This window comes from Mus musculus, chromosome 11 (assembly GCF_000001635.26).
Source record: "Mus musculus strain C57BL/6J chromosome 11, GRCm38.p6 C57BL/6J".
NCBI lineage: Eukaryota > Metazoa > Chordata > Mammalia > Rodentia > Muridae > Mus > Mus musculus.
In genome coordinates this window covers 39,588,258-39,614,738 of record NC_000077.6, presented here as the reverse complement: position 1 = coordinate 39,614,738, position 26,481 = coordinate 39,588,258, and the positions used below count along the sequence as shown (strand labels likewise).

The following is a 26,481-nucleotide window of genomic DNA, read 5'->3' as shown; positions in this document are numbered from 1 at the left end:
TCTACCAAAAGAAGTAATGTCCTAAGAAGCTACAGGCAGCTTCCATTTGCAGTTTGACCTTGGCATGTTTCCCATCTGTTTGTGCTGTCTCCTCCTTATAAGTCTGTGCTTATAAAAAGAGGACAGTTTTTTTCTTCTTCCTGCTTCATTTGCAGAAGCAGCAGCACGAAACAATGTCATTTTGCCTACTTCAAAGGAAATGCTAGAAAACTTCAGACATATTTTGGTAGTACCCATTGGTACTAGATCCATGCTTTCTCATCTAAGAAAATCATTGGAAGAACCAATGCATCATATCCAGAGGAAGAAAAACAAACCACTTATCTTCCTTGGTAAAACAAAAGTGTGTGGGTAATCAACAGGGACATAGGAAGGAATTTGGGACAGGCCACATGTGAAAGGTATAAAGAATGTTTATCTTATTGTGTTAGCTCACATATAATTGTCTAACAGTTTTTGTTGGAAGACAGTTGTTGGGTTATCTTTCTTTCAAAATGGCATACATAAATCCAGGCACGGTTTACACTGACAAAAGTATGATCTATAGGCTGCAGGTTCAGACTCAAAGGCCTAGAGTCCAATCCAAGCTTTCCAAAATGTACTCCAATATCCCGAGCTTTTGTCCCCGCCGGCAAGAACACACTCGGGATAACTGGAATCTTCTGCGGCAAAAGCTTTATTGCTCACCTCTCAGGAAGACCCCAAACCCAGAAAATGACACTGCTTATATAGCCCGCAGCGTGACGTTTCAGCACCTGATGTGGCGTGACAGCTCCTGATTTGTTGCTTGCCCATCACCCCATTACTACGCCCCGAGATGGCCAGTGACTAGGCGTGAGTTCACTCTTGAAGCACTTGCGCATAAGGCTTGTTTACTAGTTAGGCGCAGTGGAAGCCAGCGCCATCTTATAATGTCGTGCTCACGGCATGGCTCTCCACACTCCAAATCCTTAAGGGTGAAGTAACAGCTCAGTCACTGGCTATTACTACTGTTTCTGCAAAGTCCTTGTATAAGTCTACAGCAGCTGACAATACAAGATCTTCTTAGCTAAAAGATATGGTAACAACCTCATATTTACATGAAAAGCCCTATTTCCGTTTAGTCTACAAAATGTTTTCTAGTCAATAAAAACTTCCTCCTGCTCTTTCGAGACTTGTCAGTATCCTTTTGACTGGCTGGTATGTACATTTCCCTGATCATTATCAGAATGTTCTGAAATTTCAAGTCTATCAAGCTGAGTTTTTAGGCTTTCTACACCACGGAGTATTTTAGAAGCATGACTTAATGGTAGTTTTTAAATTAAGAGTAGGAGATGGCCTGGAGTTGTGACACACCTCTTAACTGACTTGTCTCTATTTTTAGCACTACCTATTTATATATAGAAAAATCTTAGTTTAAGTTCTGAGTAATTTTCTAGGTCTGTGAAATGTATATGATGATAGAAAACAATCTACATGAATAGTATCCAAATACCTGTTTCTTGGGTATTACTACTCCACTTACTAATGGAAATAGCATTATGACTACATAATTGCTTGCAGGGCAAGCAATGAAGTTCAGAGTTCACTGGCCAGGATAAGAAATGTATGGACTTTAAATGAATCATACTGACCTTTCCAATAGGCAGTTGGTGGGAGAAATGCTGTGGAATCCATGAACACTTCCTGGAACAGACACCTGCAAAAAAAAAAAAAAAAAAAGAGAGAGAGAGAAGAGAAGAGAGGTTACTTTTTCAGATTCAGTTTTGTCATTAGTGTTAGGAGCCATTCAAATGAACTCTTTAAATGAAAGAGACTGGATATCCTCAGTGCCCTGAAAAATCTTCTGTTCTTTTAAGTGTCTTATCTACATGCCTCTAACCACAGCAACATCTTGACTGACCATATAAGACCAGGCAGAGATGGCCATGTCTCTCTTCATTCTATCCATGTGTTTGAAAATGATTGTTTATATCCAGAAGAGAGTGCTCCCCTTGGAAGTGAGATAAAATAATTTCACTATGTTTATCTTCTTTACTTATCTAAGGAGTTGGTCCATAGTAAGAAATCAATGTGTATTCTGTTAGTAACTGAAGTTAGGGTATAAAGTTGGTTAAGTTTTTCCTGTCTTTCAGGAGGTGCACTTCAGCAAGAAGTTAAAAGCAAGCATATGAATTACTGTGTTGTAAGGTGGAGTAAGGTTAGAGTCGTCAGAGATTTCATCTAATTAAGGGGATTTCAAAAGGCTTCACAGAAAAGATGGTGCTCCAGATAGGACTTAAGGAATTAATAGGTTTTCAACAAATGGAGTGTGTTTGGAGGAGAGTAGCTATTTCAGATAAGTGAAACAGCGCGAACAAAGGGAGAAGCAAAATCTTCGAGAATATCGAGTGAACAAAGCAAAGGCCAAAGTGAATGGGGTTCATTGTAAGAATGGCAATTAGATTCTATCTTGTACACCATCTTGACAACTGGCAGAGGCTGTGTGCACTGAAAATAATTCCTGGGCCTAGTGGAGTGCAGCAAGCAAGAATGTCATAACTAATTTTAAAACAGGCAGCTATGGATGCAGGAGCACATCATCTTTGATTTAACACCTTCGAAGCCCATCATGTGTATATAAACGTGAGAACAGTTCCCCGCCATTTCTCTTGTCAGACCCTTGGTGTCATTTTTGTGCTAAACACTAAACAGGATGCCAATTAATACAGAAGTAGCCAAGAACAGCAAAAAGGGCACTTGCTACAGTGACATGGGAATCAATCAGTAAGGAAAAAATGTTCATAAAGTGTTATAAGTATCGCCACAAAGGTTAATTCCAAGGTTCTAGAAGGTAGCAAGGGGATTTGTCTTTATGTAAGCTTTGAAGAATACTTCTCTAGGCAAGTGATCTAACATCTGCTACTGGAAGGACTTTGTTCCTTAACTGAGACTTTGCAAAGCAAATACCTTCATAAATGTGTCGGTTAATGTAAATCCTCAGGCCCCGTATCTAATGTTTTAACATTTCTTTCTGTTAAAATAGTGTGTGTGCATATATGTGTGTGTGTGTGTGTGTGTGTGTGTGTGTGTGTGTGTGTGTGTGTGTGTGTGTGTGTATAGGCTTAAAATGAAAGGATGCTTAGCATGAACCAAGGATTCAGTTATAAGATATTCAAATACCCTATGAGGAGACAATAACGAGTTGGTGGGAAAAGGTGGTATCTAATATTCCATTCGTCACTTCTTTAAGAATGCCACAGAGTATCATTTGTTTGAGAATTAATTAGTGTTGACTATTATCTCAAGGAGAAATCAGGTTCGGTGTTCCTCCTTCCCTAGAGTCCATCTGTCAATGTTCATTTTCATAAGATTCTCAAAGAGAGAAATATTTGAAGAGTTGTTATCTAAATAACATAAAAAGAAAATCATCAAACAGTGCCAGGAAGAAGGCCCCTCCCCTCATGCTTAGTTTAAATAATAAATAAATTAGGACAAAAATGGTAGGCATTTTTAAATTCACAATTATGAGTAGTATGAAAAGGCAATACAAATTGTCAGTTATCTTTGCTCATAGGCATCTCTGGTGTTTTAAGAGGGTAGGAGGAGATTAGACCTGATCAGTTTGTAGTATATAAGTTTGATTCTGTCAGCGTGACTCTTCATGAATATAAAAATTTTAGGAGAAACCCTGCAACTTGTAATTATTAAAGTGAATGTGTCACATATTTGGTTTATTACTGACTTTGAAATCAAAGTAGGGTCAGTCTCTGCTAGGAACCTGTTAGAATGCAGTTTCACAGCCCTTTCTGCTCAGCCGACTCGGAATTGCCCACAGCTTAGCACCTGCCGCTGCTGGCTTTAGCCCGGTAGCTGTACTTGCTTCATCCAAGAGCAAAAGAAAGTCTAGAAAAACCTTTGGCAGGCACATACTCAATCCCTCAATGTTTGGAGTTCTCGTGTCAACCCATACTGCTACACAATATATATTCATCTACTATAATCGTAATGATCAGTCAGAGAAGATATCTTGCATTTTTATTATGGAATGATTCAGCAAGACAAGCAAGCAAAGATGTAGAAAACCAAATCAATACTTTAAAATGTTTGTAAACAGCTCTTTATTGAAGAAGGGTGAGTAGTCACCATCTGGTCCATCCTTCCAAACAGCTCCATTGTTAAGGGCTGTCACAGAGAACATTTTGCATTGGATTCCATGAGGGCAGAAGCTAAACAAATCTCTTTTCCTAAACTAAAAAATCCTTAAAGGAAGATAAAGCATAATTAATTATACTTGGAATCTACACAATGAACTGAGAGCAATACACCATAGAAAACAAAAGGATTATTGCAGCCTTTTAACAGGAAGGCTGTCTACTGTACTTGGAAAAAAATCCTTAATTTTTACAGTTTATGACTATGTTAATTCCCCAAACAGGTACTCAAGAGACGTTTATGGTAACTGAGGAAAATTTTCTCTCTCTTTAAGCACCAAAATTTGCATTTTCTAATGTCACATACATGGTAAAACATTGTCATGGAGAGGAAAACTTACTCAAGAGCAGATTTAGCCTACAATAATATCAACACTTCCATTTCAAGCTCATTGATTTTTTTTTTACCTTAATGAGTACTGGAATTAAAGTACAAAAAGCCCTATATTGGTTGAAAATCTTCTCACAACTCAATTTAATTTAATTTGAAAATAGCTGTTTTACTGTCTCTCAAACTAAATTTAAGAAATCAAACACAGCATTAACATGTTAATTAATAAGAGGTTCAGTAGGAAGGTAGGAAATGATTAGCTGCATTACAGTTCCTTCAGATTTTCTCTAGGAAGCTCATTAAAGGGCTCTTCAGACATGCTTTTCTGAAAAGATGACAAACACATGGCGCATATTCTTCAGGTGTCTTGAGATGCATGTAAGACCTGTGTCTGACTTCTTTCCACAGTATAGAAGCTGGCAGATGTAAGCATGGAGCAACTTGCCATGGTGACTTTAATAAATGACGTAGAGCAATTCCTATTATATATGTAACTGATATATTCTATATTACTATAGAATATATATATATACATATATATACATACACTATATATATTTATCGAACTGGCATATATATCTAACTGATATATATTATATATTTATATATTAGAGATTTCTAACTGATACATATATATTATATATTAATATATGTACATATATATGTATGTATATGTGTGTGTTTATGTGTTAGAAAGAGTACAGGCTACATTTGATGTATTTACTACAGTAAAAAACAATATTCTTTCAGCTGGCCAAGAAGGAAAATTCCATGATTTTTTTCTGGTAAACTAAAGAAAGCTGCTCTGATTTAAATGAGAAATATCCCTGACAGGTGCTGACTTTTTCCTTAATTGGTGGTGGCTGGCTACAGGAAATATGTCACTAGGGGTGGGCTTCGATTTTTTTGTATGTTGGCTACATGTCCTGGTCTCTTTCTGGTAAGTGTGGATGGAAATGTGATCAGCCAGCTCTCTGCTCTTGTCACTATTCTTTCCCTGCAAGTTGCCATGCCTTCCTCTCTGTGACAAAGTTTTATGTAACTTTAAGTTAAAAGAAACCTTTCTTTCCTAAATCACATTTTGTCAGGTATCTTATCATAGCAACACAAAGTAACTTAAAAACAGACTGTGGAATATACTAAGCATCCAAGTTTTAATATCTCTTCACCTCTAAAGTTGTTCCTAGTTATAGTCTGAAAATATCAAATGAACATTCTGGAATTAAAGCAATTAGACCGTCTAATTTTATCATGACATATTGTTATACTGATTCTATTTTTATTATGTGTTGGCTGTTAATCTCTTAATGCATCCAATGTATACATTAAGATTTAATGTATGTACACATATATTGGATAATCATTGTACATATTGGGTTTGATAGTATCTATTGGATTGTGGAGGGTCTTAGAGTTGTTAGTACTGAATGTGGGAATATGATAATATAAGCTCATTATATCTAAACCTTTCCAGTAATTAGGAAGCATTGACATAATTCTCATTGAAAGCAAGTGGAAAGCCCACTTAACTTGCTTGTTGCAGGTGTATATAACCTTTTCTCTTTACTCAACCATCTTTGTCTTTATGCCTAAATGCGTGACCATCCCTAAAAGTATTTGAGAATACTTTAGAACTTGGCCTTCTGGCCCACAGTGGCCTGAAGAAAGATAACCAAGTACTCACTTTAGAGACCTGCCACCACAATGATGAGCAAATATATGATAGGGAAAATAGTGCAGGTACAAGACAGCTGGTAGGTTGACCAACTCGACTTCTACCCAGGCCCAGATATAAGGCCATAAATTGGCACAGCCCTACATCCACCCCATCTATGAACTGCTGGAATACATGAATGGGCCAATCCTGCAGATCCACAATCGTAGGAACTGTATGGCACAGGGCAACAACAGGGTACCAGAGAGAAATCCTGGTACGGAACCAGTATTAGTAGTGTAGGAGAAGCCAGAGTCCTTGACCCAGACCAATGACTTACTGCGATAAACATTTGTAAGTAAAGCTGTTGGGATAAAAGGGTGTACTCTGTGATACACCATGATACACCACAGGTTTCTGATTAGATGGTTGTTGTTGTTGTTTTGTTTTGTTTTTATTTTTAAATTTTTATTATTTTTAATATTACTTTTATTTCTTGTTTTCTTTTGGCAGGGATGTTTCAAAGGGCAGACATGTAGGGACAGGGAGATGAATGAGGTTTTGGTGAATGATGTGAAATTCACAAAGAATCAATAAAGCATAGAAATAAACTACGTTAGAGTGTAAACATACAGTTTTAGACGAAATATCATCAAATATCAAGACCAAAATTTAAGAGAACCCAACATGTAAGTAGTATTCAATATGTGAATTGAAGAATCTGGCAGGTGTAAGCATGGAGCAACTTACCTTGGTGGCTTTAATAAATGACATAGACCAATTCCTATTATATATGTAACTGATATAATCTATACCTCTATTATATATATACTATATATATATTCATTTAACTGACATATATATCTAGCTGATATATATATTATATTTATACATTATATAGAGATATCTAACTGATACATATTATATATATATATATATACACGCGCGTGCGTGTGTGTGTGTGTGTGTGTGTGTGTGTTTATGTGTTAGAAAGAGTAGAGGCTACAGTTGATGTATTTACTAATGCTTTTGTGAAAACTTTTCAACCAAACATTTTCTAAAAGCTCTCATTGCAGCAATACAATTTAGTATAGGAAGCAAACTTTTAATAATAATAAATAGAGCATTGTATCATAAGACTTTCATATATAGAGATATATAGGAATGAGTGAACATGGATAGCCAGTATTATGTCAGTGAGGATAGTTATTATCAAGTTATTCTCATAATCAACAGAATTACTTATGGTATGAACAACAAGTATGATTCTTTTAGTATATCTCAAATGGGGCATAGATATATAAATTTTAAAATGTTCTTTAAATAACCATATATATATATATATATATATATATATATATATATATATATATATATATGTGTGTGTGTGTGTGTGTGTGTGTGTGTGTGTGTATACATATATATATCTATATATATATCTATATATATAGATATATATATACAAACAAGTATATGTAAACATATGTGTTTTATTTCTGTATAACTTTAGATTTCATTTTATTTAACAAAAAATACTTATTTACATGATATTTATTACTTTAAGGATTTATATTTATTATAGTAATTCATTATTTAAGCTGCAATTTTCAGCACTTAAGTAGTCTAGACGGTTTAGATTTATTAACTTTTAATGAGTCTGAGTTATTCTTTTAAAGAAATCAATAGTTGACATGTTTCTTGATCTTTCTTTTATTTTAAACACTTTTCAGAATCCCTTTCAGCTCAATAGTCTGTACTGTCAATCAGAGAGACACATGCAGAGTCATGGGCCTGGCAGTGTTTGATGGAAAATATCATGTCTCGCTATCCAGCCATAAACAGAATAAACACGGTTACATAGTTTTTTTCCTTGGATCTTGAGACCCAAAGGAGAAGGACATAGTAAGTCATTGCTGACATCTATATTGTAGTATTGTTTGTATTAAATTCACTGAAGTCCCTTAGTTTTTAAACACTTCTGTGATGTGCTCTTTCAAAAGCTTGATTGAAATTACAGGGTTTAATGTTCATCGTCAACTTGGCTGGAGTTAGAATCACCCAAAAGATAAACATCTTTGTTTATCTGTCAAGGCATTTTCAGATAGGTTTAGAGGGGTAGAGAAGATCTGCTTTGCAGGTGGCTGTGAGTCCAGACCACATGGAAAAGGAATAAACAAAAAAACATAATGGTCCTGGAATTTTCCCTTCTCTATTCCCTGACTGTAGACTTCATGAAACCAGCCACACCTCATTCCCATGGTTGTGCCTTTCCCAGCATGACAGACTTGTGATGCTCAGAACACAAGAAAAACAAACAAACAAACAAACAAACAAACAAACAAACAAAACAAACAACACAAACTAAAAACTCTCTTCTACTAATCTTTGTTATTGTCAGGTTATTGGTCAGAGAGGTGAAACTAAGGCAGTGATTCATCAATGCAGTGTGCCTAAAATATGTTCTCACTGACAGTCTTATTAATTCCCTATCTTCTAAACAACAATAAAGACTCAGAGATGTTAGGTACATTGTCCAGATGCCACAGCTGTTAAGGATACGAGAAGGAATTCAAAGAAAATACCTTTCTTCAGAGTATGTGAAATTAGCCCATTATCTGCTTCCCTGTCCCATTTTAAACAGAAAACTTTGGTTTAATAGTTTATCGATTTTTAATATTTCTAAAATGAATTTAAAAGTGTGATGGTGTGCATAAATAAAATTTTTATATTTTAAAATATGGCAAAATTCTTGATAACTATGATAACTAAAATTTTGGGAAAAAAAGGGAATCCTCAAAGAAATTATAGCTATCTGCCTATAAATAAATATAATCACATTTGTAAGTGTGACATTTAGTAAATGAGTATAGGTAGTTTGATGACCTATAATCAGAGAAGAAGCTAGTTGGTAGAGTTTCTTTAGTTTGTATATTTTTAACAGTGCCAAGTACTGAATCCAAGGCCTGTACACGTTAGGGAAATATTCTACCAAGGAGTCTGAAACTTCTCTTTAACATCTCATTTTATAAATGGCTCATATATAATAAACTAAATTAGTTCTCAACATTCAAACTTCTCATTTTTTTAAATCTGCTTTGGGAAAGCTTCAGAATCATTTGGAAAAATAGATTTGTAGACTTAAGAGTATAAAACACGTATTCCTTTCCTACAGATTGAATCTCTCAAGTTTATTGGAATAGCAGGAAATGGCTGTCTTGTCTGTGGTTGTCTGTCATTCATATTAGGAAGCGTCATCCACTTAATAGGAAAGGGCGATCTATTTGGCCCTTCAGAGCATGAGTCTGCTGAGAGCTAAGTGAAGATTTGTGTCAGAAGCATCATTGTGTTAAACACCTTCCACCTAACAACCTGAAACTTAGATCAGACCTGAAGTTTATGTAGTGTTGAAGGTGATTATCAATATCTCCAAGTTTTAAATGAAATGTTTTCCCACAGGTTGACACAGTTTCCATTTTTAAGCAGCCCTGGAAGATAGGTCGTTCTTGAGTGTTTATCCAAACTGACAATTTTGGTGTAAAACTTTCACTTGCTGTGAATGATGGGACTAAGGACAGGTCTAAAACCTGTTTTCCTCACAAACTGTGATCTGCTAAAATGGAACAATTTCATAGTATCTTAGTGAGAAGGAAATGTCAGAAATTAGGATCAAGAGGAAAAGGCAGGTGAACAGAAAGACCAATTTGAAAGTGTTGAAAACCATGCCTTATATCACCTTTACTAGGTAGACTGTGCTTAATACAAGAATGGAGGGCATTGGCTTCGCCATAGTGCATGGGTGCAAAATAATAGTCACAAATGGAGGACATGGTTCTGGATCTAGAAAGTAAATGACATGTTGGGCTAACATGTTGGACTAGTGTGATGGACCAAAGAGGATGGTAGAGATAACTGACCTCTCCGTTTTCTCATACCTTCACTTAACTCCCACGGTACTATATATCCTATTCTTTACTCTGAGTTTCTTCTCTCTTTTCTGCAGTGGTTATGTTTTTGCTTTTTGTCAACTTCTATAGTGCTCACTCTGTCAATATTTTCCCATGATTCATGCTTTCTCCTTAACTTATAATCTTACTGGTTAGAAATTATTCTACTTCATGCCTTTCCTTCCTCCATGACGTCAAAAAGAGAAATGAAATCCTGTCACTTAAGTAGCCTGCTTGATTAATTTTAGAACCCAAATTGTTTGTTGGATAACATTTTTTGGAAAATTGAAGAAATATATTTCCATAAAATAATGTGTTATCCAAATGACCATCCTGAACATATAAAGCAGGTTATTTTATTAAACACCAGGGAAGCCATTTGAATAACAATTCCTGATGCCAATTTGTAGATGACCAGGGATAAAAGATCACATACCAGACAGAGTAGTTTACATTGGAGCACTTACTATATGCTCAGCAGCTTTGGGTACTTAACTCACCCACCCAATAATCCTGCCCAGTAGATATTGTAATTATTTGTACTATAGATATGAAAATGTCTTAGAAACTAACTTACCAAGGACATAAAGACAAATAGGAACACTAACTAAAACTTTAGATTAAAAAAAAACCTATAAAGCTACTATCTATATTTTATGTTGGTTCAGTGTCTTCTAGGGATACAGTGAAGGGCAATGTCTAGAAGAAGTTTACAGAGACCCAGATAAGACCCATATGTGCTAGGAAAGCAATAGGAATTGGGTAATTAAGTATCAACAAGATTGTCTAAGAGGTGTAAAAATATAAAGAAGAAATAAGAGAACCCAAGAAGATGAGGTTTGTTTATTTACTGTTTTGTTTGTGGCCCATCTGTCAGTAGTCCTAACACCTACATAACAACATTAATAGTTCATAAAGTACTTCCAAAGCTTTGAAAAGCATTTCCCTTTGAATTTGCTATGATTTTTATACTTGTCAAATAAAGCTTCAGTTTTTAGTAATAGCTAACTTGCCCTGAGGGTTTAGTAGTCTATTCTGAGATTAAATGTGTGTTACAATCATTGTTGGTTATAATGAATAAATCCAAAGCAAATAAACAAAATGTATTTTTATATTTTATACTGTAATATAGACTTACTATCGTGAGGAGTTTAACTAATTTTCTAGATGTTCTGGATTCTAAATTGTACTCTAAGTTATCTCTTAACCATCTTAAATCAGGTTGGCAGTTCATTTGGTGTTTATTAAAATTTCATGATTTAACAGAAATCAGAAATTAAGACACCAGACAGAAGTGCACAAATTTCCAAAATCTTAGTTATTACATTAAACTTCAGTCATACCACAAATATACAAGCAAAAATAAACATAAAACCAATATAAATATAGGACCCACAAAAATTAGAGGGAGAGGGCGAGAGAGAGAGAGAGAGAGAGAGAGAGAGAGAGAGAGAGAGAGAGAGAGAGAGCAAGGAACTACAAGTGACATGAAAATGGTGACAGAAAATTAAATAAAGTAACCATGTATCCAAACTTAAACATCATTTGAATCCATAGCTGAAAGATGTTGCTTATTAAAAGGTCAGAGATGAAGGAAAGCAATACCATGCTTGGGAATAAATTCTGATGAGAAAAGCCAACAACTCAAGTAGGTCGGATGAAAAGTGGAGGCTAGGGGCAGGGACACTGATTAGAGCCACCTGGTCACAGCAGTTGATAGACCTTGGGCATGAGCCAGAAAATTTAATAGAAAGGTTACATAGGAATGCTTAACCCAAAGACTCTCTAAGAGGACTCCAGGGCCAAGAATGGCTCATTCTAAGAGGTTAAGCATCAGTGCCCCACAAGAGCAGGACTAGATTGGCTGAAAACTCAGCAAGGCTACTAATATTTAAGGACACATTGAAAAGATTCAGCAGTTGAGTAAAGGATTATAGTTGGCTATGGACCTCATAAATGAGAATGGAACATTAATTGAGGGGCAAAGATCAGCATTTTGTTAAGAAAAGGTTAAGAGGTTAGGATGTGTGTAATTGAGACTACTGGACTGTCAGCTGAAAGCTAACAAAAACACATAGAAGAGACCATGTGGGATAGTGATGATAAGCGAGATACTAAATGTTAGATTTCCTAAATTAAAATCCAGGTTGCACTACGCCAACTGTGTGACCAAAAACAAGTTACTTAATCTCTCTGTGCTTCATTTTTATTATCTAAAAAACAATAGCATAAGTTATATAGTGTCTGTAGCATAGATTTGCCAGGTAAGAAGGGGTAAATTGTTTAAAAACTTAAGGAAACACCTAGATGTAGCTTATGAAATAAACACTTAGGAAATTTACCCATTGGTACATATACAAGGGACATGAATTTACTACCAAGGTCTAGCATCCAGTGCTATCAGGACCAAGCAAATTTGTGGTGGAATAGACAGGAAAGTTTGATATAGAAAGAAGAGTCTTTTCCAGATCATTCTAGATTACTCCAGTTTTGTGTAAGAAGGGGCCAGAGTTTTTCCAGGTATCCCGAAGCCAATAGTGAATTCAGAACACTTTCAAGTTGCATAGGATGGAGGATCAGTTAGATGACAAAGAATAGTCTCAGGAGTTTTGAAAGGAAGGTGTCTTAGTCAGGGTTTCTATTCCTGCACAAAAATCATGACGAAGAAGCAAGATGGGGAGGAAAGGATTTATTCAGCTTACGCTTCCACACTGCTGTTCATCACTGAAGGAAGTCAGGACTGGAACTCAGGCAGGTCAGGAAGCAGGAGCTGATGCAGAAGCCATGGAGAGATGTTCCTTACTAGCTTACTTCACCTGGCTTGCTCAGCCTACTCTCTTATAGAACCCAAGACTACCAGCCCAGAGATGGTCCCACCCACAAGGGGCCTTTCCCCCTTGATCACTAATTGAGAAAATGCCTTACAGTTGGATCTCATGGAGGCATTTCCCCAACTGAAGCTCCTTTCTCTGTGATAACTCCAGCTGTGTCAAGTTGACACAAAACTAGCCAGTACAGAAGGGAACAGGATGCAAAGATATATACATGAATATTTTTGTTTTCTCTACGGACTCATATATGTCTTTCTTACATATATTGTATATACAATTTAAAGGACTATTTTTAGAGCCCTTAAGATGCACAGTGATTTAAGAAGAAAATATTTTTCTATGTATGTCCTACTCCCCCTCCTTCTTAGCTTCTGCCATTGTCAATATTTCCCGCCAAGGTAGCATTCATGAGTCTCCATTGACATAATTACTCGGTGTCTACAGTCAACATTAGATTTTATCCTTGATGAACAATCTATCTGATGGACAAACACAATAATGGTGGTGGTGGTGGTGGTGGTGGTGGTGGTGGTGCCGCCAGTGGCAGTGGTGGTAGTAGTTGTGGTTGTGCTGATTGAGGTAGTGGTGGTAGTGATTGTGGTATTGGTGTTGATGATGGTGTTGTTGTTGGTGGTGATAGTTGTGGTTGTTGTTGTGGTGGTGGTTGTTGTAGTAGTGGCTGTGGCTATGGAGGTGATGATGGTGGTGGTGATGGTGGTGGTGATTATTGTGGTAGTGATGTGTGTGTTATAGTATCACACAGGGAAGTTCACTGTCATGAGAATCATCTGGGCTTTACTTCATTTTTTTCAGAGGTTTGTTTGTTTGTTTGTTTGTTTGTTTGTTTTCAGGCTCCTTGGCACATGGACAAAGCCTGTCATCACACACTGGCAAAACATAATAAGTGGAAGTAGTTTTATAGGCAATGTATAAGCTGAAGAAATGGATTCAATAGAGATTTATAAACTCTTGATCCAAAGGGGAAAAAGTCTCAATGGACCTCAGATAAATTACACACTATCCATGGATTAAACACAAACATAATGAAGCTTAATTTAGATTGCATCCAAAATATGGATGAAATGTTTTATATTCAAATCCTCCTATACCAATATTCCATCTCATGGTATTACGCTTTCTATTTGTTCTGAGTAGAAAAAAAAAAAGACTCTTCTCTTTTCTAGACAGAGTCTCAGATCAATCTTGTCCATATTCTACTCCTGTCCCTCATTGTTTGTGAATGTACCCTGTAGTCGAGATATAAGTGATTTTCTGCAATTGCTTCTTTCGGGGGGGGGGGTCCCATATCTAACATTAGAGCAATGACAAAGATTCCAATAAATGGGGAATCATTTCTTTCAAGTTTCATTGTTTGAAAATTTATATTCTCTTGAAAAGTTTCTGGAAGCAAGGGTAAACATCTGTGTCTTTTATACACATGTACATTTACATATGCAAATATATGGGCACATATGGAAACCAAGTCAGAGTCAAGGTAGGCCAAAGCAAAGCTTATTTTCACAATTAGATGCTGCAGTAATGCAGCATTCACAATTTTCAGAAAGACTAACCACTCAATGTTTACACAGTACCATCTTAACGTACACAAATACAATAGACACATCTATTTCTCAAAACATGTCGTGTGAAAGAAGGAACACAGTTTGTTTTTTAATAGTGATATTAAATAAGCATAATTGTGAGAACAAGCAGTTTCTCCTATCACTGAAAACATAGGTTGGCCCTTCTTGCTCCTAATCATCCTTTTGAATACACATGACTGCATAGCAATGGCTTCAGATGCTGAGTTCAGAACAGCAAAGACAGCAGTGCTAAGTGGTTGCATGGAATGACAGTAGATGTTTCTTTTGTTTTCCAAAAAATTCATGTTTTTGGAACAAATGAATCATTTAAGTTAAATATTAAACATAAGATTCAGAGGTTGTCTTGTATCAGAAAACTGGTTTTAACTTTTTTCTTGCTGTGAAGAAGACATATGATAATTTAGATAAGAAACTGTTAGTATATATTTTAGTACCTGTAAAATCTATCCCCTTTCTGACCTACTCTGCCTTCCTGAAGAATTAGACTGTTTTTACAGTATTATAGATTTTTGAGACCAGTAGATTTTATAATGTAAGGTTGGCTATTGATGGACTGTTCATCAGTGTGTTCTGATTCATATAAAATCAGTCATCAAATCACAGTGGTTCAATCCATTTAAGATATATTTATTTCTCATTTTTTATAAGGGCTGGTAGGAAATTTTACTACACATAGCTACCCAGTGACTAGGGCTGTAGTACTCCTATATTAAATGAGATTCAGTTTTCTCCTTTCTTTCTTTCTTTCTTTCTTTCTTTCTTTCTTTCTTTCTTTCTTTCTTTCTTTCTTTCTTTCTTTCCTTCCTTCCTTCCTTCCTTCCTTCTTTCTTTCTTTCTTTCTTTCTTTCTTCCTTTCTTTCTTTCTTCCTTCTTTCCTTCCTTCCTTCCTTCCTCTTTCTCTCTCTCTCCTTTTTTCTTTCTCTCTTTCTTTCTCTCTTTCTTTCTCCCTCCCTTGCTTTTTCTGTCCCTTGCTTCCTCTCGCCATTCCTCCTTTCATCCTTTCAGTTAGAGAAAAGTATGTGGTGGTTTGATCCTTGGATTATCATGTTCAAGCAGGAAAGCAACACAAATATTACTCCAACTCAGAAGCTACAATCAATCACAGGTCATTCACATTCACCTCTCCTTGGAATGAGATATTGCAGACCTACTATGTGCCCTAGTGTCAACTTGAATACCTTTTCCCTTTCAATTAATTACAAGACATATAAATGGTAAATGAATGATATTTTATAACAAATGAAAGCCTACTAACAAGGGGAGTCAATATTTAGGAAAAGTTAAACTACTCTGGTGAGAATTGAAAATCCTATCATGAATAAATATGTAGAAAATCCAAACTTAAAATCCCAAAAGAATCATAAACAAGCTGTGGCTCAACAGCCAGTTCCTCTCGCCTGTCTGCCAGGGATTCGGGGAACTCAGAAAAGACAGGGTGCCACAGTACATCAATTTGATAATAAGGCTGGCAAAATGTGATTTTCAAAGCTTGAACCTATCAGACTGATTCTAGTGTTTGCCAGCTCCTGTTTCACAGATAATTTTTCAACCAGGACAGGATGACAAAAAAAAAAAAAAAAACCCTGAAGAAATGTGTGCTAGGTGTTAATATGGAATTCAGGTTCAGATTGCAGATGGGTTTTGTTTTAGAAGCAATGAGATTGCCACACATAGAAAGGCATTTAAAACATTACCCTAAGCTAAACAAACACCACTTTCCAAGGTGCTTTGTCATTAACCTTGAAATGTTGATATGCCTAGGGACAGAAAAACAGAAAGGAAGATGACAGGCTAGAGAAAAAAGGCACAGAATATTCTAGTGGGGTGGGGTACGAGTGTGTGTGTGTGTGTGTGTGTGTGTGTGTGTGTGTGTTCACACAATGTCAGGGATGCTGAGAGGGAAGAGAAGGAAAACGGTGCACTCCATATTTTCAGTATACGTAAGAGTCCTGGCACATGCAATTGCGTTTAAAGCTATAGGAGCCCATAGGTATTTTCATCTCACACTATTCTAATTATTGAAAGGAACCATGAAGACTGGACAGGTAAGCATGAGCAAAAGCAACAGAGAGCTGCTTCAGTACCCTTGCTGGTAAGGTCTCCAGCAACATAGTGCTGTTTTGGCACCCCTGCTGGTAGGGTCTCCCACTTTCTATTTTAGTAGCTTTCCCTTTTTTGTCATAAAACAATTCAAATTGTCTTGTCGTTGTCACTTAAGTTGAGATGTGGCTGCTACTTTGTTGTACAGTTGTCAGCATCCGAGTTTGATTCACACAGAGACCATACCTGCATTCATAATGAGCATGCTCACTACAGTGTCTTTCCACGTGAACCGTTGGAGTGTTTGTTTTTAGCTAGTGAGCCAACACCGTTGTGGCTCCTGTCCTGTCATACCTAACACCAACAATTTGTATATAACAAAGCCAGATGTCTCTGCCTCTGCCAATAACTCATTACTCCTGGTACTCATCGATAAAACACAACTGGAAGCCAGCAAGAGAATCAGGACAGTCCCTTGTGGTTGCTTAAAAAAAAAAAAATGGATATGGCCTGTGGCTCTGTTCCTGATAGCAAGCTTTCCTTTTCTCCCACATTTTCCTCTTTTTGAACATTGTTTATAACTTTAAAGTGTGGTTAAGAATAAAGTGGGTGCATGCCCAAGACTCCATCCATCCTACACTGGTGACGGGCATGCTCAGAGCAACTGCTGTTTTAGTGATCAAGAGGTTTTTATCTTTAGAGAAGCCCATTGCGAAGGAGTGAGTCCCCACTTCTCCCATCTAGTTCACATTGCTGACAATGCCTTTTCCTGCTGTTCTTTCAAGGAGGACCTTAAATTAAACCTATTACACCTTAGATCCCAATTACATGGAAATCCACAACCTTTCCGAAATGAGTCTAAGCACCGACATAAAGACCCACTCCATGCAGTATGCCTACTAACTGGTTTAGGGTCTTGACATTGCCTAGTAAGAAGATTATAGAAGTGCCTGAAGGACAATCCTGGGTATAAAACCAAATGTCCCCATGTGCATTACAATTGCCAAAAAAAAAAATCCCTTTCATCATTTTATTAATTGTATAATTAATGCATTCTGTGTACTGATAAGAATAATGCCATGTAATTAATTTTTAAGAATTAAAAACTTGCCTTTATCCAGCCTCATGGTCTACTTTCATGTTTATAGCTGTGAATATAAATCCTCTTATCTAATTATAACATGACTGATTTCATTGTTGAAACAAAGCAGTTCTTTGTCATTTTTTATTTGATTATGTAATATTTATTTTATTATATTAATTATAATTGGTCGAGGGGAAAAAAAAAGGAGCCAAAGACTTAAAAATTTTTAGGCTTCAGAAGCTTATCAGAAAAATGCCATGCTGTTTTGGATAAGGTGTGATATTTCATTTGTTTTCTGTGTCTGTTTTTGTCTTTCATGATTACCCATTCTGTTTACCAAAAGGCTCAATTAGCATTTGAATAGTGAGCCGGGGAGCAGACAGGTTGAGAATTCTCCTAGAACTAATTTGGCAGTCCTTCTCCTTTCCCCCTTCTCTAGCCACAGTCTTTTCTTCGCTTCTAATCAAGCTGCTGTTATTAAAGCTGGAATAAAGGACCTGATTTTCCATTACATTGATGCATGCTGAACAGCGGCTTGATTTGCTTCTTCTTTCAGCAATGCTAATTGGACTCAAAGGAAATATTTAGTTTATAATAGCGAATGAAGAATTCATTTAATTTTAAGGAAAGGGAAAAATCAGCCGTGGAACCCGGCTAGTTTATACATACATATATTTTCTTCTTGCAACTGTTCATTTCCTTCAAGTGTGTTTGTCTTATCGTTTCTCACAAATATCACGGTTATTTAATTATCAATGCTAATGGCCTTAGGTACACCTAACAAGCAGAGATGGCTGATCTCTCTCTGCTTGGGAGAAGAATGTAATAGGCTTGGAAATCTGGTTTTAGCAATATTGATCAGGACAAGAAAGAACTAATTTCCACATAGTGGATTTCAAATGATATAACTAGATATCTCGCAGGCTAAGCCCTTAGCTCCCACTACAGTCCACATCAGCCCAACAGGCTGGTGTTGAGCATGGATAACGTTTAGGAATGGGAACATATCACTTGGATCATCGGTATCCTTAGTTGCTCATATCCAGGGAAGTACAGGCTCATACCAGATTAAAATATCCCACCTCAAGCTGGTCCTCTTCACAGTGAGACAAAACCTCACTCGGAGAACAAACCACACCATTGAAAAGGACGAATCAACAAAATCACAGAGATGCTGCCTCAAACAATGAAAGAAATAATCATCCTAGTGGAAACATTCAGCAACATATGAATATGACACCACTGAGGTGGGATGTCAATGTTTAAAACAAATTCTTCATTCGAAGGAATACATTTCCTTCTGTATGCCAAACTATAAGTCGTCCAAGAATATTGAGTCATCTTAAAGGTGTTTTCCTTTTCATTTTCATGTTATGTGTGCCTCTCAGTTACAAATTTTCCAGAAATTCCCTTGTTCCCTCGAAGCAAGACTACCTTTAGACATATAGAATTTAGCAGCTGCACAGTTGTAAAGGTGGGGTTTTCTTCATACTCTGGTCGTGTCTGTTTATTTGCTCAGGGCACCATGCCCAGGAGGCTCATCTTTGATGCTCTCAGTGTCCCCCCTGACTCCATGCATATGGACTCAACCATTTGGCTTTTAGGAATCAATGTTACCCACTGTATATGGCTGCCCCATTCCCTTCTGGCAGATTTAATACACAGAGCCTCCTTCATGCTGTGAAGAACAGTGACACATTTATATATACCCTGCAACATGTCTCTCATCTTAGCTAGTCTTCTACTGGTGGAATTGAACTAAAGGTGCTGGACGCTAGTAGGAGCTCTTTCATTCACCATTTTCCAGTTGTTCCCTAGCATGGTGCTTGGCAGAGGGACTGAATGCATAGAAGTAGAATATATTGACTAGAGGTAAATAAAGTCATTATTCATTTATGTTAGGAAAATCAAATACTTAAGGTGGAGTTTCTGTCTGCTTTGTAACTTATTTAAAAATTATTTCAAGATTTGATCTCATTCAGTTTTAATAGCTCATAATGATGTGTTAGAATGGCAGGTTACATCTCAACAGCACACTAGGCCAAGACAGTTCCATGTGGAAGAGGTTTTATCCAGGGAGAGAGACGGTGCCCGCAGAAAGAGAAAGAGGTGGGGGAGAGAGGGGGGTGCTTTCTCCTTATTTATATTAAAAATGATGTAATACAGGTAAAGGTGGGAGGTGAGCCAAGTGGATTTTGGGAATATGGTGACTGTTGCCTTGGCAACCAGTCTGCAGGTCGCAGGTCATGCTGCCGCCTATGTGATATCATAGGTTTGGGAGGTCCTGATGCCGAAAATTAAGGTAAAATTGCTTGCATATTTTTAAATAATGACATTAAAACACATATATGTACAATACTTATTTAAAATGTCTCTCATACTGGTATCTCTTTACATGAATCTCTTTCCCCCACTACATAGATATTGATATCTTAATAATATTAATAACTTTAACCTAGACTTCTCTAGACCTCAGGTAAACTTTTCAACTGCATGTGGGATATCTTCCTTTAGGAAGTCTCAAAGCACTTCACGATCAACAGGAAATACCAATCTCATGCATTCATTTGGATTAAGCACAGATCTTGAAGCCTCATGGATCAGCTCTCTCCTGCTTTGCTCATGTCCAGTGGTGGAACTTACCCTCCCCACACACATCTGCTCTGGGCAGACTCCTGAACTGCTTCCATCTCTGACTGCCCTGCTTCAACTCAGTTACACAAAACAAATGAACTTTCTATTTCAGAATGGAGCATCTTATTGCTTACATGTCTTTGCACCATCTCACCCCTTTTAGGTTAACAATTACCAGCTCATTAGCCTCACCTGCAGGTCTCCTGGTCATCTAATCTATACCCATCCCTCTCCTGCTTACCCCCAACTCCCCACTTACACTCCATCACTCTCATCGTTCCTCCAGCTTTAGCCATGGTCTTAAAAATCCTTGTGTATTACTTTTAGGATTCCGTGAACAAAATGCATGATAGATCATTTTCAGAGAAAGGATTTGCTTTCATTCAGAGTTTTTAGAGACTTTAGCTCTCAATCCTTGGTTCCAGCTATTCTAGGAACATGTGACAAGGGCTATTCAGGGGAAGGAGAGGTATGGGGAAAGAAGGACAAAGCACAGCCCCTAAAAGTTAGTCCTCACTGATCCACATCCACTTGATGAGAGTGAGGCCCATGTTCCCAAGTTACTTGGAGCTTCACAAAATTCCGTAATAATCCAGCAGTCAGGAGTTGAACACACTAGATTGAGAAACCACTTCACATTTAAAGCAAAACATTCCCCCACCTATCATAGGTTCTCCTTTACCACACTGCTTTCATAGTTCTGTTCCCTCTACCTTTCTGTGTGATTATCTGTGTAGCCTGTGATGAGTGTGTATACGTTTGCTTGAATGACTATGGCTGTATGTGTGCAAGAGCATGTGAACATGTGTGTGTTTGTGTGTGTGTGTGTATGTGTGCATTCATGTGTATATGCATTTATGTGTGTGCACGTGTTCATGTGTCTTTGTGTGTGTTTGTGTGTGTGTGTACATTAGAAGTAGAGGTCAGTGATTGACAACTTATTTAAATTTAAATACCATCATTTATTTATTGAGCCAAAGTCTCTCTCTGAATCCAGTGCTTGTCAATGAGTTATGCTGCCTAGGCCATGTGAGTGCTGGGATTAGAATGTGCTACCACAACAGCCTGGTTTTATGTGGATGCTGGAAATTTGCATTTGGATCCTTAAGCTTCTGCAGCAAATGCTTTATTCCTCAAGCCATCTCCTTCACTTCTGTTCCCTCCGCACATACCATGATTCCTTTATCCTCTGTTTCCCTATCAGTCTTCCGATTTTCAGGTTTTTTTTTTTTTTTTTCAAAGAAAACATATGTTGTCTCTAGACTCATTTGGCTCCTAGAATACTTTTGATTCTCTGGTAACATTTCCTGTAATGTCTACAAGTCTATACTTCTGTGATACTTTGGCACATGTAAAGGATTGTGTGTGTTGTGTTTTATAAAAAAGATAAAGAGAGAAGGAGTATGTTTGGTGGAAGTGCGGTAAGGTGTGGGGGAAAGGGGTGCCTCCGAGGGCCCATGTTGAGGCATCCTTTTCCCCTGAGGAATCAGCCACACTATTCCATATCATAGACTAGAGTTTATTCAGGGCATGGGGAGGGTTGAGGGAGTAGAGACAGAGAAAGGCAGAGAGAGAGAGAGAGAGAGAGAGAGAGAGTAGAGGAGTACAGGCAGACCATGAACACATGGAGAGGGGGGAGAGGGAGATGGGGAGAGAGCAGGACCAGGAGAAAGAGGACAGAGAAGGAGCAAGAAGGCAAGAGAGAAAAGAGAGGGTGAGCAGCTCCTTATACTGTGAGTCAGGCACACCTGGCTATTACCAGGTAACTGTGGAGTGGAGCAGAGATAAAATGCTAACAGTGTGCATGCAGATTATTGTTTACAAGTGGGTGTGTAGGTTCTCTAATGTGTTTATATGGAAGACCAAGATTGATGCTGGACAGTTTTCTTGATATCTGTCCTTGAACAATAGCCCAAAATCCTAAAACAGCAGCAACAACAAACAACAACAAACCAAACCAAAAGCCCAAACAAACACATTGGAAAAAAAAAAAAACCTAGCAAACAATCAAAACAAAACAAAAACAAAAGCCAAGCAAAAACAACAATAACAACAACAACAAAACCAAAAACACCCCAAAGCAAAAAAAAAAAAAAATCAAAAAACCAAAACAGGTACAAACAAACAAAAACCCTTGCCAGTTTCTGCTGGTCCCACCAGCTCTCCTGTCCCAGGGATTCCCCAGTGTCTGCCTCCAAGTGGCTATGATGACAGATGGCCATTGCCACACCTGCATAGCTTTTCCAGCTTTTCTGGGTGATCTGGGCTTCAGTTCCTATACTTATGACACAAACACTTCATCATCTGCTAAGCTGTTTCTCTGGGCCCTGCTTTCAACAGAATCTGTTTTCTTGACCCTACAGGACTACAGGAGAGCAGTGCCAGTATTCCACATTGTGTTGACATGCAGTGGCCAGTCCTGCCCAGTCTGTGTTTGCTGAAGAAAATTAAAGAGTCAAAATGTTACTGTTGTGGGGAGCCTACCAGAGATGACTAACCCCCACAAGGTTTACAGCCAATTAAAACCCTTTATGCCAATTGGCTGGGACTGTATTCATGTATTTGGGGACCCAGGTATAGGCCAAAATGTCCAAAGCACAGGGTTTGTGAAGGCATAAAACCATGTCCTGGCAGGGTCATTAGCATCTACCAGGAGTTAAGGTTGGGCTTCATAAAAGCATGTGGTTTAATCAAAGTGAAAAAAAGCAGTTAGCTCTAGGGGGGTTTTCATAACCAGGAATTTAGCAGAAGTGGTGGTAAGTTAGCTGAGGCATCTTGACTTTGGGTTTCTAAAATAGCATTTTCTGATTGTCTGTGGGATTCTCTCCATCAAGGAGATCTGGTTCTAGTTAAACATAAGATGGCCTCAGCAAGAACACAAGATGGAGGAACCTCTACACTGTCTTGTCCTTTACAACACGGTCTGAGCACTGTGCTAAAAGTTATAGCTCAACACATATTTGTCTAATAAAGTACTCAGTGACCTCAATGTTTGACAATGTGGAAAATAAACATAAAACTTTTCCTTTTTAAGAAAATCTGTGACCATGAGTGTTAGCATTCCTTCTAGGCTCCACCCTACAGTTACCTACAGATAGGACTGACTTGCTCGAAAAGGGACTGCTTGGCATCTCTTTGCTCTCCTCTTTTCCCTCTCCAACCCCTTTCTCTACCTCTGTTTCTCTCCCTCTATCCTCTTCACCCTCCCTGACCTGGCTGGCTTCTGTTTCTCTGTCTCTGTCTCTGTCATTGTCTCTCTGTCTCTCTCTGTCTCTCTGTCTCTGTCTCTGTCTCTCTCTCTCTCTTCCTGTGCCCCTACTCCCTTCTCTACTCCCCTTCCTATGGCCCCAAATAAACTCTAGTTTATACTAGACCTCCCTATGGCTGGCTCCTCAGTGTGGGTGATACCTCAACATGGGGCCTACTGTGGTACCCCCTCCCACTGCATCATACCATGCTCTACAAAACACATCCTTGTGTTTATAAAACGTATCAATGAGTTGTTTTAGAAAGAAGTAGAATTAAGCCAGCTCCTGTTAGGATTGTTATACAAAGTAATAAGTTGGTAACTGTTGTATTCCCTTCAAATATGTGTTAATTTTTGTTATGAGAGGCTGTGTTGTTAAAAAAAGACGTGAACAAGTTAACATTTGTGGTATCACTGGTCTTCCCTTTGTTCCCCCACCCCTGGTAATTTCAAATATCCCAGGCTGTTTGATTGAAAGCAGTGAAACAGAGTCCGAGAAAATAAGGAATTATGTTATGTACAAATTTTCAAAAATGCCATTCTCAGATAAAATTTGAATTTTACAGGTAACAATGTACTTAGAATCTGATCCTTGGCTGTCAAGTCTGTCACTTGGCCAGCTACTGCTTCCAGTTCTGTTTTAACTGCTTTGGTCAAGAATAAGTAAACTCTTGCTGGAAGCACGGTTGTTTTTCCAAGTACTCACTTTCTCATCAAGATAATTACAATTTACTAAGCTGCCACTCTCTTAAAAATCTAAAATTAATCTTATTTATCTCGATAATGCTTATAGTGAGTAAATAATTCATGTTTACTGGTAAACTTCAGATTGTGACCTTCATTGAAAAACATTACTTTCGCAGATTTAATAGTTAAGGACTGAGAAGATGGGATAAACAAGATGAGAAGATCCCTAAATCCAGAGACTGTTGTTATCAAAGTAAGAAATCCCAGCAGCCAAGCGTCAGCGTCATCTGCCTCGTGAATGGGTTGAATGCCTCATCTGTGTGAGTCAGAAAGAATGGCTCTCTCCGCAATGCTTTCAGAGACCCTACTCTAGTTATAACTTGACTTTGGAAGTCTAGCCTAGCCTCCAGATCTTGGAGAAAAGAATTCCTTGTTGTTTTAAGCCCCCTGCCCCAGCATAAAAACACCACCGTGCCAATTCAGTGCCCTTAGACAGAAGTCACAAGAGGCATGCTTTGTAGATGGTAGATGTGATGACCCACAGGCTCCCAGCTCTGGGATCTTTTCAAAAGCTGCCTCAGGGGGCAATATTTTAAGACCTTTAAAGGAAGATGGACAGCTTTCTTGGTGTTCAGGACCTTTTAGGTCATGATGATAGACATAGGAGAGAATAGTTGGGTTTACTGTGCCTAAACGAGCGTATGTATTGTAAGTAAGAGCACAGGAAAGGGCAGGAAGTCAACGTGTAAGAAATTAGCTCTTTGCAGAGTTAGAAAGACAGAATTTGTGGGTGCATATTTCCATATTTTGACAGCTTTCATTCACCTCTTTTCCAGGTAAGCAGTTTATACATTAAAAAGAAAAATCAAAACATCTTTTGTATATGACTAAAACCATATATCTCGTTGTTTATAAAACTCTCCTTTGCTTTGTACTTGATCTTTGGGGCAAAAATCTCCTATCTGTGTCTCAAACTTTTACTCTCAATTAACCAAAGATAAGGGTGGTTTCTTTCAACATCCAAACCCCTATATTTGTGGGGAAAAACAACTAACTAGCCAGAGGGTAAATTCATTCAAACTACTATGTGATACAGACCAAGTCTGGCCAAAGCCAAGATGTGCTGATCGCGGGCCTGGCTTCAGTAAAAGAAACAGATCATTAAATCTCATTGCAGTGTCTGTAGCTAGGTTGTTTATTACAAAAGTAAGAATCACTAACATGTCCTCTTTGCTAGAACCATAAATCTGAAAGTGCAGACGCTGAGACTTGACAACTGCAGTACCTTAGCGACCCCTGCTGTTCTCAGGCAGTGTCAGCCGCCTCTGGCAAAATCCTTTTCTGCGTTTCCTTTCAGTTCAGCCCTTCTTTGACTTCCTTTTAATACCCCCCTCTCTTTGCTTAATTCTCCATCTCGCTTCTCTCTGCAATTTAGCAAAGCAGGGGCAATCTGAAAATTGATTTTTTTATGATTCTCCTGTTAATCACGTCTTTCACACTCAGGCGGTTCTAGAATGATTCTGCCTTTCTTTAAGATCATTTCAACCACTCAGTGAGAGATCCCAAAAGCATCTTCATCTTTCTTTGAAAATGCAGCTTCCGCTTGTACGAACCCCTCATACTAACCTTGCACACGCACAGTAGTAGAGGTAAACCGGAAACAAAAGGAAGGCACGTGGAAGCAAGTGTGTCGCCAAGAGCTTCTGAAAACCACCCAGAGAGCAAGCTCTTTCCCCCTCCCTTCTCCCCTCTTTCAGCTTCTCTCTTTCTCTCTCTTCCCCACCTCCTGTGTGTGTGTGTGTGTGTGTGTGTGTGTGTGTGTGTGTGTGTGTGTGTGTGTGTGAGACTACCAACTTCTTTGTTTTTGCCAAATAAACACGCCATAAACATGAACATGCCACAGTACCAACTGGTCATTTTCACGTTTTCATCAAGAATTAAAAAAAATAAAATAAAATTGAACTAAGCGTGTTTAATATATTTCATGTGCATTTATATGGCCATGTGCACCCTGTGGCAAGTTTAAGGGAACTTAGCAGACAGGCTGTGGTTGGTGGTTCTCTCTTTCCCATGTAGGTTCTCAAGAGCAAACTCATGTTTGTTTTACACATGGTAACGTGTAGTTGCAAAGGTCATTATGAGCTAAGCCATCTAACTAAGCCATAAAACATTTTCTTAAAGAACTTTAGAGAAAGCCTGTACAGAGCTATCCAGCACATAACATTCTTCTCAGACTAATTCATGACCTCTGCT

The 26,481-nt window shown here is 37.9% G+C and overlaps 1 long non-coding RNA gene across 1 annotated transcript in view; it reads right to left on the bottom strand.

Annotated features, from left to right (window-relative positions):
- Gm33963 overlaps positions 1 to 25,997 on the bottom strand; it is a 106,694-nt gene extending 80,697 nt beyond the window's left edge. Inside the window, exons 1-2 of the long non-coding RNA XR_388578.3 lie at positions 25,855 to 25,997; positions 1,614 to 1,678 (exon numbers count right to left, since the gene is read on the bottom strand). This is a non-coding gene — a long non-coding RNA (predicted gene, 33963). The remainder of the gene's footprint in view (positions 1 to 1,613; positions 1,679 to 25,854) is intronic.
- Positions 25,998 to 26,481: the final 484 nt, after the last annotated feature.